Genomic DNA, 17,986 nt, shown 5'->3' on the forward strand with positions numbered 1-17,986 from the left:
TTTATTTAATGTAATTTTCAACTGTACAAAATAATACAATAAGTAAATATGTTGTATGTTTCATATACACTTGAAAATCTTGGGAAGGAACCACCCATTAGTGGTACTTCAAACATTAATTTAAATTAGAAGGTCCCGTGGCCATCTTCTTTTCAGACGCCTCGGAGGATTATCAGGGATTGCTAAGGATGAAAGATTAAGAATTAATGAGTCAGAATGGTTAAAGAGTTTGGAATGAAAAGACCCATATCTGTTTTGGGCCAATTCTGCAACGAATGGGATGTTAACGTCTTTGTGAATGAGTTTATTTGTAACCTAATAAGGTGCATCATGGATTTTACGTACGATTTTGGATTGTAAGGATTGGAAGCGGGAGGAATTTGATGTTTTGGTGGATCCCCAGAGCTCAATTCCTTATGTCCAAATTGGTCTGATTATCGTAGTGTATACTAATTTTTTGTACTGAATGGGAAGTTTAGAGCGTTTGTCAAGGAAGTGTTATAGCAATCGGAATCTACGAGCAGTTTCTTGTCGTTTCAGTCTTGTGTGTGGATTCCAAGTAAGTCTTTTGTCATGATGGAGTCCTAAGTATCGAATCTAACATGAATTTAAATTTAATAATAATAATAATAATAATTTAAGCCCGATTTTTATATTTTTCTATAATGATCATTTCTTTTAGATTTCTCTTGAAGTGCCCACTCCCAATGTATGATTTTAGGTGTATTAAATTTGAATTTATTTCCTGTTTGTCTGAATTGAATGGTTGGAGCAGTTTGTTAGTTTTTTTTTGTAAGAGAGCAATAATTATATTTGTGTTGATATATTTTTGAGATAATGTTCCGAGGTTCCAAAGTAGTATTTCCCCCATTTCTCTTCACAAGGAATTAATTAGATATACTACATTAGATTGTAGCTCTATTTTATCTTTGTCTTTCTTTCTGGTGTAAAGTTTTGATAAAGAGGCCGTATTTTTGTATGCACTTGCGTAATCGTTTTTGATATCATCTCTGAATGCTGGCTCGTAAGGAATTATGTAGTATTCTTCCGTTGTTGTGTCCAAATGCTGCAAGAACGATAGGAAAAGAAAGCGGATATTTAAAGATAATACTTATAACAAAGATAATGTAATATTCTTTCTCAACAAATTTTTTGGTTATGATAGAAAATGGTGAAAATCGTGAAATCGTTTTTGTACCCCAGTATATATTTGAACCCTAACCAGCGATCAGATACAAAGGGTAATAGTAGAACCCTATCCCGAAAAAGCACCATTAAGAGTAATTTAACAAAAATATAAAAACAAAGTAAAAGAAAACGAAAGAAATTATTATAACATCCTTGTAAATTTTATTGCAAGAACAGTATGAGAAGTGGATTACGTATATTTATGAAATCGACACGGCATTATGCAATAACCAGAAATTAGAGAGAAAGAAAAATATAAAAGTTGCTTCAATTTTCTCGGCCTTTCAAATGGCGATAAGAACCTTTCTTGTCTTTGAAAATCTCAGAGTCGTCTCCTTAACGGCTTCCGAAAAGCGCCCATTGTTGCCTTGACATTAACAAAGGAAAAACTTACTGAATGAGACTCGGAAGTGTTTGTAAGGCATCTTAGTCATCCGGTATTATTATAATTTACTAAATTTACCACTCTTTAGTTAAATTAATAGCATGCTGTTAATATTAAACATTAACAACTGTTTCACAATATGTGTATACTTATATAACAGTCGATAAAATTTTATCAGTTAGTTGGAGAGTAATTATTTTTAAAGAAATAATAAGGGGAGGAGAACCTCAATTAAGTTAAATAAATCTTTAAAAAATTTTCCTTTTCTTTTAATATGAACAATGCACCATCCATTTTGGAATTAAGAGCTTCCTTCATCATTGATTTTTAAACCACTTAAAATTAGAGTAATAAATATTGTTTTTAAAACAATTAATCAGGCATTAAAATAAAGAATGATTATACTATTCTTACTTTAACTTATACTGTATAAAATGTATTTGTTAGAGGAAGTATAACGATTGAGAATAAATTGGAATTCAGGTTTTTAACAGAAATACACACTCGATATTCTAATTAAGTATTTAAGTATGGGCGTAGGATGTAACAGTAATTTATTCCTAAAATTGATTTACCTGTATTACCACGATTTTGATTAAACATCAATTAAAATGAAAATGAAAGCATTGATCAAATTAGATATCAAATAAACGATATAAGGGGTATCCATGATGTTGTGTTAAATGTGAAATGTTTTACCATGTTAAATGTTATAAGTATAAGATTGAGAGCAGCCCTATTTAAAGTCATGTTAATTGTTAAATGCATAAGAGCTCCTAGCGTATTTTCTGAGCAACTTGTTTTACTTCTGTTTTGATTCATTATTATTATTATTGTCATCCATTGCTGTATTAGTTATAAAAACATCCAAAACAATAATAATACAATCAAACCAAAAACTACGAGCAAGTAACCTAATACAACAAATAAAACGGTGACGAGCTCGCTGGTCTGCTGTGTGACGCCATTCTCCATTTAACAGACCTAGTAACAGACTCTCAACCATGTTATATGTTATATCGTTTTAACATGGCAAAGGAAGGAATTATTTATCCATTTAACAAGAGTTTTTCCATTTAACACGCTTTAACATGATAAACTAAAGATCATGAATACCCCTATTATATCATTTAATATCAGCTTGCTCCTATGATCATTGAAGTAAATTCCGAATTTTTAAAATATCTTTATCAAAAGTACAATTAATTTTATAGACTGAACATAATTAACCATCTCTTATTGTTAGAAATATAAAAAAAATGAATAAATATAAAATGACATAATTGATAATACATATTTACACAAAACTATTTTTCGTGTTAAAAATAGATTTATTAAAATACGAGCTGTAATATAAATGTAGAACAGATCGTCGAAAGTGAAATGAAAAAAATATTTATCTAACATACAAAAATTGTTGAAGAAAATGATGAACATCGAAAAACACATAAATAAAATATGTTTATAATTAAATGTTCTGTGTTTCCATGGTTGTTATGTTATAGTCAGTTTTTACTAGGTCTGTCTGTATTTGAGGGAGTTGGGGTGTAAGTCTTTACCCTGGTAATAAATAGGGTAGTACCCAGTACATAACTCCTTCGCCTCACCATACGTTAAAAATGACTAAGAAGGCCATAAAAAAACAAATCAGTTTTTGCTTTCACTTACCTATTTATTATATGAAAGGATTACTTTCAACTAAAAGTAGATTGGCGTATGAATTTTATTTGACGTAGTCTTGTTCCAACGATTTGATTGTCTGAAAACCGGTAGGCGCATTCTCAATAAGGTCTTTCCATTCCAGAAATTGTACTTGCCAGTTTTCTGACTATCAAACCATTCGTTAGAACTAACTAATTCTCTCAATATAAAAACCCTGTTACAGCAGTATCCCTCTTAATGAAAATCTCAACATTAATAATGATGATAATTAATGAAACATACAAGCAATTAAATTAGTTCTACAAAAATCTTAATAAAAAAATGAATAAAGTTTAATTTCATGGTATACGTTTTTTAAGGTTTCTTAATAATATTTATATCTAAATATTTAAATTCAAAGCCCAAACCATAACTCATAACTCAGTTAAAAGCCTTATGAAGATCGACAAAGCTTACTGAGAACTCGTTGCCCTTGCCAACAAACTTCTCGTTGATTTGCCTCAAGGGGGAAATTAGATCTTGTGTGCTTCTCTGGCTCCTGAATCTGTACTACTACTCCCTGACTTGGGAAGATTCTCCAGTATATTTTATGGAGCAACATATCGAGTGATTTACATCTATAATTGTGATAATATTTCCATAATATATTATGGGGCAATATATGGACATAACGACATGATCTGTGTGGACGCCAAATCTTTTCCGAAAGTAGATAGTTTCAAATACCTCGGTTCCAAAATAACATCAATAAATGATCAACGGCAGTGAGACCTGGGCTCTAGAAAGAGAGGTACCCTAGAAAGCAGAATCGAGTGATTTGAACGGAAATTCCTCCGAGCAATCTGGATCAGAGCCTTAACACATGAAGGAGACAAATTAACAGTGAACTGCTTACAGAGACTGGTCAATTAATATCTCACCATATGAAGGCAAGGAGGTTAAGATAGGCGGGGCATGTGGCTCGAAGCAATCAATCAGGACGCCTCTACACAACAATGAATGCCAGTATAGCAAGTAATAAACCACGTGGAAGGCCAAAAACCATATGGATAGACAGAATCAACAAAGCTGCATGCAGAAAACTGGAAAGCAGTAGCCCAAGATAGGCAGGCGTGGAGAAGGCTTGTTTGGGCGGCCAAAGATCCTGCAAGGTCTGTAGAGCCAACCGAAGAAAAAAAATATATATATATATATATGGAGTAACGTACTTCCATAGTCGTCCCAATCCATTAACCTTCTTGTGTTTCAGAACGATGAACATAACCTCCTAAGATCTTGTAGTAAATTTTTTTTTCAGTTTAAAGATAAAATTAATCTCTTTATTACACGTCTGTCTTATCATTTCTGGAATGGTTCATACGGCTGAGGTTAACAGCCTTTCCTAGTCCCTCTTGTTGGTTATAGCCCTTTCTTCTTACAGATCCTGCACCTCATACTGGGAGGAGAAAAGAAAGTAAAACGAGTAATGCAACTAAAAATAAGTCTAAGCTCAGCTAGTGTAATTATTAAAACATTACTCAAGTAATTATTATTAAATTATACTATCTTTATTAAGTACTTGTGTAAAAAAAGTATTTTATATACAACAATATACTAGACAGTTTTACTTTTATTATATCTTAATCAGGCCCGGGATTAGCTGAAGGCGGCCCTGCTTGCAAATCATTTCTGTTAATAAAATTATTAAAAAATAAGGAAGAAGACATAATAACGAAAGTATTACCAAAAGATGGATAAACTTAACTGTATTAAAAAAAATAATGGGACGTTAAAAACTAGTTTAAATTTGTATGCCTTTCATTCCAAATGCCTTACCCATCCTAACCCATTCATTCTTAATCTCTCATCCTTAACGATCCCTGATAATCCTCCGAGGCATCTGAAAAGAAGATGGCCACGGGACCTTCTAATTTAAATTAATGCTTGAAGTACCACCAATGGGTGGTTCCTTCCTAAGATTTTCAAGTGTAAATGAAACATACAACATATTTACTTATGGCATTTATTATTTGTACAGTTGTAAATCACATTAAATAAATAAATAAAAAAATGAATGAGTAAATTTGTATGCCAAAATACGAGTGCCAAAACCCTGTACAAAACAGGTATACCAAATACATTAGTAGTCTAACATCTCTTAATCGAATCTAACATGAATTTAAATTTTGTACATACGGTTTTTGTCGATAGCCCGATTATTATATTTTTCTATAATGATCATTTCTTTTAGATTTCTCTTGAAGTTCCCACGCCCAATGTATGATTTTAGGTGTATTAAATTTGAATTTATTTCCTGTTTGTCTGAATTGTATAGTTGGAGCAGTTTGTTAGAGTTTTTTTTTTTTTTTTTGTAAGAGAGCAATAATTATATTTGTGTTGATATATTTTAGAGATACTGTTCGGAGGTTTCAAAGTAGTATTTCCCGCATTTCTCTTCACAAGGAATTAATTGGATATACTACATTAGATTGTAGCTCTATTTTATCTTTGTCTTTCTTTCTGCTGTAAAGTTTTGATAAAGAGGCCGTATTTTTGTATGCACTTGCGTAATCGTTTTTGTATGAGTTTTTGATATCTCTGAATGCTGCCTCTTAAGGAATTATGTAGTATTCTTCCGTTGTTGTGTCCAAAGGCTGCAAGAACGATAGGATGAGAAAGTGGATATTTATAGATAATACTTATAATCAATTACCTTTGATTATAAGTATTATCTATAAATATCCACTTTCTCATCCTATCGCTCTTGCAGCCTTTGGACACAACAACGGAAGAATACTACATAATTCCTTAAGAGGCAGCATTCAGAGATGATATAAAAAACGATTACGCAAGTGCATACAAAAATACGGCCTTTTTATCAAAACTTTACACCAGAAAGAAAGAGAAAGATAAAATAGAGCTACAATCTAATGTAGTATATCCAATTAATTCCTTGTGAAGGGAAATGCGGGAAATACTACTTTGAAACCTCGGAACAGTATCTCAAAAACAGTACTATTCTTTCTCAACAAATTTTTTGGCTATGATAAAAAATGTGAAAATCGTGAAATCGTTTTTGTACCCCAGTATATATTTGAACCCTAACCAGCGATCAAATACAAGGGGCAATAGTAGAACCCTATCCCGAAAAAGCACCATTGAGAGTAATTTAACAAAAATATAAAAACAAAGTAAAAGAAAACGAAAGAAATTATTATAACATCCTTGTAAATAAAAATTGACGTTAAAAACTAGTTTAAATTTGTATGCCTTTCATTCCAAATGCCTTACCCATCCTAACCCATTCATTCTTAATCTTTCATCCTTAACGATCCCTGATAATCCTCCGAGGCGTCTGAAAAGAAGATGGCCATGGGACCTTCTAATTTAGATTAATGCTTGAAGTACCACCAATGGGTGGTTCCTTCCTAAGATTTTCAAGTGTAAATGAAACATACAACATATTTACTTATTGCATTTATTATTTTTACAGTTGTAAATCACATTAAATAAATAAATAAAAAAATGAATGAATAAATTTGTATGCCAAAATACGAGTGCCAACACCTTGTACAAAACAGGTATTCCAAATACATTAGTAGTCTAACATCTCTTAAAACTTTTTTTTAATATTTAATTGATTGATACTTACTACTGTACTTAAAATATATAAATCTAATAAATACGATATCAGTTATATTAAAATGGCGTGATGTCTTACCAGTCTTGTGGAGAATCTGCCCACTTGCAGAACTCCAATAACATTTCTAGAATAGGAGATCTCGAAACTATCTTCTTTTCTAACGCCTAGAAGGGTTATCAGGCATTGAAGAAGTAGCAAGGTAAGAAACGAGAGGGTTTGAGTTGTTAGGGAGTAGCTTTAAACAAAAAACTATTATTACGAAATGATACATAGATTTTGGTCTCTCTCTAGGTTGAGATTAGGTTAAAATAAAACAATCATTCTATCATTGCAAAAATAAAGAGCGGTTAAACTTTGTTGGAATAGAGACTTTACTGTTTTATTAAAATCTTAAATGCAAATCACTTCAGTAGTCTGGACCAGAATTTGTTTACCGGAGAGAGGAAGCTTAATTTTTGGGGCCTCTTTTCGTATCCTTCTCCCCCACCCCAATTAAACCCAAAATTTTTATAGAAGTATTTGAAAATAAATATCATTTTTAAAAGTCAAAAGTAGTAATTTTATACTTCTGGTTTGGTGTCCGGGGCAACTTCTGGCCATTTTTTCTACCCACTTGACTAGTATGCGAAAGTATTTCTTTGAAATGTTTTTGCCGGAGGAAGAGGGGTGGCATACCCTACTCCAGTTCAAAGAGAAAGTGTAGCCAAAAAAAAGCGGGCCACGCCCTCCTTACATAAGTTTACGTTGAGATAAATATGATATATATGATGAAATATGATCCCCTATTAATGCCTATATGTTAAACCGTTTCTTTTTAATCGATAATATGAATTGAATATAAAAAAAAAGTAAATAATATTTTCTTTAATTTAGTTTATCAAAAATAAACATCCATTAAGCCGTCCCCTTGAAATTCGTGCTTTAATGAAGTCCATCGTGCGAAAGGTCAAAATAACGTAGAACTGTGATGTAAATATATACAAAAGGCAGCCAGAGATTTGCCCCTACTCTTTCACACCTTGCCCATTAAGCCCTGCTTTTTGGCTTCAATTTTCGGGGAAGCTTAATTCCCTCCATTACACTTCAACTCCCTTCAAGGAACTTGCTTGGCTTTCAAAAGCGCAATTTTTGTTTTCTATTACATTATTAAAACAACATATTGAATTGCACATAGAAAACTTCTACAGAATAAAATTATCATTAGCATCCTTAGTCAAAATTCTAAAACATAAAAGTAAATCAGATTAAAAAAAATTGGAAAACAATCTTTTGTTTATTTTTCTATCACTGTTTTTAGGTACAAATTTAATCAAGATGATTTTTCTTTATTTTAATTATTTATTTTACTATTAGTTTATTTTCTATTATTTACCTAATTTATCCACCCATGTTTACTAACGTTATGTTTATTTCGTAATTATTATAATCCTATTTATTTTATTTTAATTATAAATAATAAATTTTAATCTAACGACGTAAGTTCCAAAGGATTTTAATTAAATCTTTATTCTTTTTTTTAGGAATAACACCCTTTCAATTATTTCTTTATTCTTATAACATCCGGACACCGTTTCAGATGTTCTTGCCCACTAACCAGTTTTAAAATAAAGTTATTTACAATCAACAGTTTTTTATAACAAATTTTAAATCTTAAAGAAATAATCAAAAACTTGAATACAAATAATCGTATTCTTTACTATTTAAACATCTAGTTCGCTATTTTATAACAATTTACAAAACTAAAATTTTTATGGAGATCAAGCCAAATTTCATAGTTATTACTCTATTTTTTTCCTTGATATTTTTTCCCCTTACCTTACAATTATTTGGTGGACATGTTTCATCTTAAAATATTCTTTTTATATATATTAAAACGTAATATAGTTCCTTATTTTTTCCTTCATTGGTACTGTATCCCCCGTATATCATAAATATAAATAATAATAACATATTACATTTTTGGACTAAATGCACATAAGGCTTACAGTAAATCATAGAAGTAACTAAATGTTTTTCTTATTTATTATTTATTTCTAATTTGATATTCAATTCTATTAATAAATAAAATTTATTATATAATAAATATATGTAGTTTAATTAGATAAATATAAAAGTCTTACATATAGATGATTTTAGAAATTCAAATTATTTAATTATTTATAATTAACAGGTAAATTTAATGTTTACTTCAATTTTATATGATAATTAACATTTTATAATAATCACACTTAAATCCTCCTATTGATTTTTGGCAACATTGGATTTATCATGGACTTTATATTTAACACGTATACATATAAAACAGTTGAAGGAAGGGAGGGTGAGAGAGCAGTGCATAGAGGTGGGTAGGGATTCCAGAAATTCCAGGATAAATGGTTTGAGCGTTGGTGCACGGTAGGGAATTACATAAAGGTCAGAAGGGCGGTAACTCGCTGATGACTTTAGGATTAACCCTTAAACAAAATAGAAAGGGCAAAAGTACAATAACTGTCCAAGAAAGTAAGAGAATGATTATTTTAATTCTATAAAGCCGGGTGATGCGAAAATAAAAAAATAACATAACACAATAGGCAGCACATTATGTTAAGTCGATCATGCATGTAGTGAATCCTGAAGATCCTCTTACACAAAGATCACGCTAAACCTCGTGCACCTATATCGAAATTGGAGGGGATAAGATATGAAATGAAGAATCTTTGGATTAAGGTAGGAAATATTGAGGTGGATAGGGAGTGAGAACATTAGTATCACCTGTGTAAAAGTGGGAAGCACTATGGAAATGAAGAATGTAAGCATCATTCACAAATTGTAAAATTTATGAATGTGAAAATATGAGAAAATGATATAGGATAAATATGTAATGCTCCGAAGTAAATAGGACTAAAAATTAATTGGAATTACACATAGTAGCAACTAGACAATGATTAGATTCGTCTGATACAGCGTTTGGAAACCTAGGTACATTGTATTCAATATGAAACTTTTTATTTGATGATCAGTAGATGTCAGAGAACTTTTGTTAGACTGAGATGAAAAACGAGTCTTGAATCCAGGTCGTAAAATATGTGCTGCTGTTAGAGCAAGAACGTGATCTGTGGTTCAGCGACGCTCTACAGATTGATAAGTTTGGATTGTAAAAAGATGGAGCGTCTTTTTCCGTGAATGGACATGGAACAATCTTTCAAAGAAGGAGTAGATCATTATTCTAGATAGAAGGTAAAACAAAGTTTTTAGAATATTTAACTCTAAGTGGTTCCTCTCCTTCCTGCCCCATCGTTCCCAAACAGTCGTCATTCCGAATAAACCTCTTTCCTCTCCCCTTCTTCTGACACGAGGTGTTCCTCAGGGATCCTCACTTTCACCAACCCTATTCTCCATGTATATCAACGATCTTCCTGATTTCATTCACCAAGCACAATACCACCTATATGCAGACGATCTCCAAATCTATCTGTCCTTCCATCCCCCCTACTGTCCTCTGCTCTTCCTTAACAACCAACCGATTCAGTTCTATCCTACAATAAAAAACCTAGGTGTCACTTTTGACCAACACCTCTCCTGGAATAAGCACATTTCCCAAACCACACGCAAATACATAAATGTACTCAAACAATTCCTAAGATTCCGTAACTCCATTCCTCAGAACACCCGTCAGCTCCTAGTATCCTCTCTCGTCTTCCCCCACTTCGACTACGGATCCTTGGTGTATGGAGGGCTATCTGCATGGCTAGAGTGGTGACTGAAGAGACTCATGAATTACTTTGTAAGATTTATCTTTGGGCTCTCCAGTCTCCCGCTGGTATACTGAGTTGAAGTGGCTTTATCCAACCTCCCGAAGGCAATACCTCCTTGGTGTTTTCCTATTCCAAGTTCTTAAAATCAAAAAACCTACCTATATCCTAGATCTCCTCACTCTTAGCTCATCCATCCACTCATTAAACACCAAATCCCAACCGATTGATTTATATATGTCCTCCTATAGAACCGCCTTCTTTAGCAAATTCTTCGTCATACGTGCAACCTCCTTCTGGAATTCTCTTCACATTTCCATTCGCTAGTCCTCATCCATTCTTTCCGTTAAACAAAGCTTATCCCTCCACTTATTGTATAACCAAACCTCCACATCAGTTATATCAAATAAATAGGCATATATTGATTAACATTATAAACAGTAGTAAAGCCAATATACCGTTGTAATTTCATTTTACTATCTGAAAATTTGTATGTTTGCCAGATAAAAATCTTAATAAATGAACCATATATTTATTCTTAGGGGACATATGTCCCAGAATAAAATTATTTTTTCATTTCATTCATTTAATTTCAAGTGTAGAATGTCACATATGTACACATTATTTAGAGGAGGCATTTTTGAAAACTGTTGGAATTAAATTAGATCTTGCAGGTTTAAAGAGAGATTTTAAGGTACGATTGATCCTAAAGCTTTAAGTCTTAAGGAAGATCAAAGTAGCTTAGAACGAAATTATTTGGTTTTTAAGGTGGAAACGTCGTATGGAGGGTGAGGTCAAATTTTAGTAAAGTTCGTTCTGAGATACATGAAAAAGACATCTACTACCTTGATGTGATCCAAAACAGTAACCAGCTCCGCAAGGAGATTAAATAAAGCCCTTATTTTATTCGTTGAACTTATTCTCGACTTTATCGACTTCTAATTCCCTGACCTTGCAAAAGGTAGTGGTCACTTCCATGTTTATTATTTAAAAATTTGGACTTCATATATCTTTCATGAAGAGGCGTTCTTCATCGAACAACGCTTATTTCACGTTAAATTCTTATTTCACTAGAATAGGGTAACTGATATCTTCAGTATCATTCTCGATTCCCATTCAGGATTTCTTTATATAATTTGCTTCTTCTGGATAATTACATACTATATCTGTCCCTAAACTGGTAGATAAGAGTAATTTTTACTTATTGGACAAAAAAAATAAAAAAGATCTTGATTTAAATGTGTGCGCCCAATAATATGTTTTAATGACCATATTTATAAGCATTGTTTTCAATTATTATACATTTCAAGATAGTAAAGATTACTTGCCGAATCTTTTTTCATTAATATATCGGAATAAAAATTCCTTATCTGTTGTGGAGTATATAAATTTTCATTTTCTATACTTACCTAAATCTTTCTTTCAGCACCTGCTTTACCCCTAGACGTCTAGAAGTGGTTTTGTGCGTAAATAAGGTAAATGTGTATGGTTATCAATACGATTTTATTCTATACAAATATATATACCTATATCTTATTTGAAATTTCATGGTATGTGTGTAATCTAGTAATCAAAATTGTAATCTATTGTCTACAAGTCTCGGGTTTTAATATTTTCAGTTAACGGTTGTTTAAGAAAAACTATTAGAGGTGATGTGTGGTAAGAGTGCATTGGATTTTACAAAGAATAGTTTTCAATTACTTTGGATAACTAATTATCGAAATTATATTTTTCTTCTTTTTTAGAAACCGTTTCTAGGAGTTAATTATATATAACTATAATTTTTTAAATAATATATTAAAGCATAAGAACTAATAAGTAGGCTTGGACATAAAAAATAAAATAAAATAACAGCCAAATAATGAAATTTTGTATAAATTAATGATTATGAAAATGTTTAAATTAATTAGAAAAAAATAATAAAAAAATTTAATTTCAATGATACATAATTCAAATGATTTTTTTTTATTCATACGGCACTCTTATTTATGGGCTATGGCTTAATCAAATCCATAAATATTCATAAGAAACTTTTTTCATTGTCCAATAATTAAATACTAAATATTTTTCTCTGCAGTTTCTGAACATGCAGTATCCAGATGATATTTACATTTAACATGTTCATTACTCCAACATGCTCATTATTAATTATCTAATATTGTTATACGAAACAAATAAATTATAAGTAAATGGATTCGTTATAATAAAAAAAAATGATAAAATTTCTAGAAAATTTTAAATGATGCACTTATTAGTTGTTAATATTATTTATCATTAATTGCCTACAAAAAGGTCAAACGAAAGAAATACAATATTTCTTTACAATTCTGTTTTATTTATAATTTTAATGATAAAAAATTATGGTTAGGCAATGAACGCTAATTATGTAAATGAACGAAAAATATTAACGAATTTTTTTTTTTAATGTTAATACTATATTGATTATGTTAAAACTATTTGTGTGGGTTAGTGCTTAAAACATAAAATATTCTGTTTTTTTTTTTTTGGTTTTTTGTGACAATAAAGTTATTTAAAAATGATTCAAATATAATTATTTTCATTTATTGAATTGTATTTAGGTTCAAATAATTAGTGTATATTATATATATACTTATTTAAAACGTATATAATGGATAAACATTTCAGAGCTAGTTGCTAACCAATGCATCAAAATATTCCATTTCCATCACATTATTATAATGCCAGATTTCATATTTCGCAGAGGAAAAATATTCCAACCACGGAACAGCAATATAGAAGATGGGACATATCTGGGGAGTGTTCCGGCATAGTCAGAATCTGATAGATACAGACAGGAGAAAAAAAAAAAGATAAAGAAACAAAAAACAACTTGGAAAGTAGAAGGCACCTCGTAGTAACTGAATGGACCAGAGATCAATGACGGAATCCCACCAGAATAGTAAGTATCCTCCCTTATACATATCATCTGAATGTACAATTCTGTAAGTATACGAAGAGCAATCTTTATTTATGGAAAGAGAGACAGTCAATTTTCTCCAAAGTAAGTCTAATATATAACAATAATACAGTAATATAAAAAATATATATTCATGCAAGCATTAGAATCGAGATTGTTATCACATATTATATTACAAGGCAGAAAAATACAAATACGCAATAAATTTGAGTTTTATTTGTTTTTATCTCCCGATCCCTCCACTATCATATACATGATTAGAGCAATATATAATTTATAACAATGTAAATTAACGCAAATAATTAAAACTCTTTTTAACAAATATTATTTTATATAAAAATTGATTTTTTTATATTTTTAACTATTAACTGCTGTGTCGCCTCTTGTTAGAAAAAATAAGGTAACAAACATTATTCTAAATATATAACTACTTTTATTAATTTATAATAGATTTTTGAACACATTATTTTATGATTTAACATTACGTATTGAAAAAAAAATATCCAGCTAGAATATAAAATAATCACCCCCCCCCCAAAAAAAGTAGGTTCTATCTATCTATGATCTAGAAATTCTTGAACTTTTTTTTTTTAAATATTCATTTAATTTTTTTAATCATTCTATTGAAGGAACGGTGTGAACCTACATCGTAGAATATATGAGGCATTTATAATTTACAAGATCGATTCTTCCATTACAGGTATCTATTAAAAAATCATTAAATATCTTCAAGAGGATTTTTTCTTTAAATTTACAATTAACTAAAATAATTATTAATTATATAATAAACCAATATACACATATATATATATATATATGGCATGTTAGAGATGTACAAACGCATCGATACCTTTTCTTTTTTTTATGTTATTGAACTTCAAAACGTTTTTTTTATTGAAATTGCCTGGCTCATTCTGTTTTATTCTGTTACTGTACCCACGATGATTTTTCGGAGACTTGTTACATACATTTCTTTTAAAAAACATTAATACGTTTTATATTCTTAAAAATTGTGATGAAATGTGTAATATTTCACAATTTTGTATTCCTTATTTGATTGTTGGTACTATATTTATTGTTACTGTGTCTGTTCATATAACACATTGAGATGGACTTAGAAAAAAATGCATTACATTTTGAAGTATTTAAAAATATATTTAGTGAATTTTAATTTCATTATATATTTTCGTTCAGATACTTATTAAAATAGAGCTGAAATTGTATTCCATTATTTTTAAATATTAATAAAATAGAAAGTAATATAAAATGTTTATTTCTTATAAATTTTGATTGAATGAAGTCTTGAAATATTTTTTTTTGTTATTTTTCATATCTGGTTTACATGATTTTATTACCTATTCAAAACATTTAAACGAAACTATTACGAACATCTTAAAATGATTTACAACCAAAAGCTTTTATAGGAGGCGACTATTGGGTTCTATTACTGAGAAATTCGTTAATGCCTTTATAATATTATGTAACAGCAATTATATTTTTCTAAAAAAAAAAAATAACACAAGAATTAGATTATAATAACATTTTACTAAGAATAAGTAATAATTATATGAATAATATAATAATTATATGGATACACACCAGATATTTATTCAGTTTTAAAAAAACATTTCTTTAAATCCTTAAAATTAAAAAACTTCTTTATAAATGAATAAATGATCACTTATAATATATTTACCTTATTTTATACTTCTGTATTTGTTTAAAGCATAAGCAGTAGTTGATTATATTTATGACTATAAATAATTCATTCTTTTATAAATTCTTAAGAGAAAAAATATGTTTTAATAATTTGATTTAAAATTAATCTAAATGAGTATATCATGCCTAATTGTCTATGTAGTATAGTATACCTTTAGAGTAATTGTACATTTTTTTATAAATTTACATTGCCTTTATTAAAGAATTATAACTCAGGTTTTATTAATTTGATTTTATCAAAGTTGAGTACTTGGATTGAGTAGATTATATCTTCTTATTTAAACAACTGTAATGATGAACTCCTCCATATACACACTGTAATATATCCAACAGATATAACATAAATAAATCTAAGAAAATAAAATGAGAGAATGAGAGTGAAACAAAAGAGACGGTAGCCAGGAGGAATAACTTGTTGCTCATTTGGCAGATGATACATACAGTTGTGAAAGTGTCAACAACAATACTACATATACATATTTAAATGTTATAAATAATAGTTGCGTTATTAGAAATGTTTATTATGGGTTAAGCCCGCTAGCGGAACCAATACGTGAGTTAAAAGATAATATATGTAATATGACTGGAAATGGATGGTGGCGGTTCAGGTCCAGACTCACGACTGGTCGTTCCTTGATACGTCTCCATCTCAGGTCACTTAAATAGAATTCAAACCCCTGGTCTAAGGGAAATTTTAACATCCTATGACTATGTGTGATGATACTACTCACGTCAGTGCGACAGGCGACATAAGCAGAACTGGCTGGAGAGTAGACTAGAGTCGAGTCGAGTGGCTGGAGGCTACTGAGCCGGCCAGCTGGGACCGCGCATGCCCTTCCGTTATCAGTATTTTTACCCGGGCAGTCACCGCCCTCCCGCCACCAACGCTCGTCAATCAATTCGTCTCCTGGTGGCAACAGGTCGCCCGTCTGTTTCTCGCCGGCGAACATGATGGAACGCACCGTTTTACTGGACGTCCGGCCAAAACACCAGCCTCATATCCTAATAAATTTTTTATAAAAATCCTCAATACAATAACCAAGTCACTATCGCCATCTAATAAAATAAAACTAACGGCTGAAGAGCTGAAAAAGACTTATCTATCGACCAGTGTCTGTTACACTGCGACTGCATTAGAGTGACAACTGACTTATTAACTCACCACCTTGCCCCTAATCTTGCCACAATACCTTGACTAGTTTACCCCTGAGAGAACTCGCATTAGATATAGTACAAGAGCCCAAGAGGAGAAAAAAGGCAGTTATCTCACCCCACTTTAATGAAAGCTATGTAAAATTAATAGGCAAAATTGATGAGCCTGCCAAGTATAGGTTGGGGAAATAAAAAATAGCAGCTATTTTAAAACGTCAAAAAAAAAATAATTTTTCAATCGGAGCTCTATATCTTAAAAAGTAGGAACTACACAAGAAAACCTAAGCGAACGTCATTTAAAGAAGAGTAAATTTGCTAAAATATGAGCCCTAATAGAGTTATTTACGTTAAATAGTCTTCGAGATATAGCTTTTTAAAAAGCAACATTTCATAAAAATGTTGTATGGGACTACTGAAAGATCGGTAGTGAATTTATTTTGAAAAATTTATACCTCAAAAATCATTTGACGTACAGATGTCTAATAGCACTCAAATCAAAGCTAGTTTAATGAGCTATAAAGTAATTTTTGATGTTTATCTTCGTAGGAGTAATAATTTACATGAAATTCGCTAAAATAAATTGATTTATAGTTGTTCAGACAAAATTTTAATTTGCCAAATTTATATTAATATGTGAATATCATAAAAACTACTACCCCTACGAAGATACGTGTCATAAACTACTTTATAGTAAGTTAAATTTCCTTTATTTTGAGTGTTGGCAGACATATGTGCGTCTTATGGATCTAGAGGTATATTTTTTCAACATTTTATAAGAACAATTAGAAATTAACATTTTGTGAGTTTATTTTGTCAAATATCATAAAAACTACTACTCCTACAAAGATAAACGTTATTAACTATTTTGTAGTAAATTTAACTAGTTTAAATTTGAGCGCTGGCAGACATCTGTACGCCCAATAGTTTCTGAAATGAAGTTTTTCATAAATCAAACTTATTGTTCGATTAATTTTAGCAAATATCATGAAAACTACTGCTCCTACAAAGATAAACGTGATAAACTATTTTATAATAAATTTAACTAGCTTTAATTTGTGAGCTGACAGACATTTGTACCCCCAATAGTTTCTGAAATGAAGTTTTTCATAAATCAAACTTATTGTCCGATTAATTATAGCAAATATCATGAAAACTACTATTACTACGAAAGTAAAGGTCGTAAACTTTTTTATAGTCCATTAAACTAGCTTTAATTTGAGTGCTAATAGACATCTATAAGTCACATAGTTCCTGAGATATAGATTTCTCAAAATAAATTAACTAACTACTAATCTTTCAGTATATTTTTAAGAAATTTAGTTTAAAAAGCTGTATCTCAAGAATTATTGGACGTAAATAGCTCTTTTATGACTAATATTTTAGCAAATTTACTCTTCTTTAAATAATCTTCTCTTAGATTTTCTAGTGTTGTTGGTAGTTTTTACGATGTGTTTTTAAGGTTTTGAAACAGCCACCATTTTTTATTCCCCCTACCTATACTTGGCAGACTCAATTTTGACTAGTAATTATACCTAGTTCTCATTAAAGTAATCAAAAATTGGGGTGAGATAACTGCCTTTTTTTCTTCC

General features: G+C 30.4%; 1 protein-coding gene across 5 annotated transcripts in view; it reads right to left on the bottom strand.

Annotated features, from left to right (window-relative positions):
• Positions 1–17,986, bottom strand: part of LOC106682458 (uncharacterized) — a 291,824-nt gene that overhangs the window by 248,735 nt on the left and 25,103 nt on the right. For 3 of the 5 annotated variants that reach the window (XM_067053724.1, XM_067053717.1, XM_067053718.1), the window contains exon 1: positions 15,977–16,060. The exons of the other annotated variants lie outside the window; for them this stretch is intronic. The gene's annotated coding sequence lies outside the window, so the exon portion shown is untranslated. Of the gene's footprint in view, positions 1–15,976; positions 16,061–17,986 lie in introns of those variants that run through there. 5 annotated transcript variants of the gene reach the window in all.

Source organism: Halyomorpha halys, unplaced genomic scaffold (assembly GCF_000696795.3).
Source record: "Halyomorpha halys isolate HHAL.00 unplaced genomic scaffold, Hhal_1.1 Scaffold415.1, whole genome shotgun sequence".
NCBI classification, from domain to species: Eukaryota; Metazoa; Arthropoda; class Insecta; order Hemiptera; family Pentatomidae; genus Halyomorpha; species Halyomorpha halys.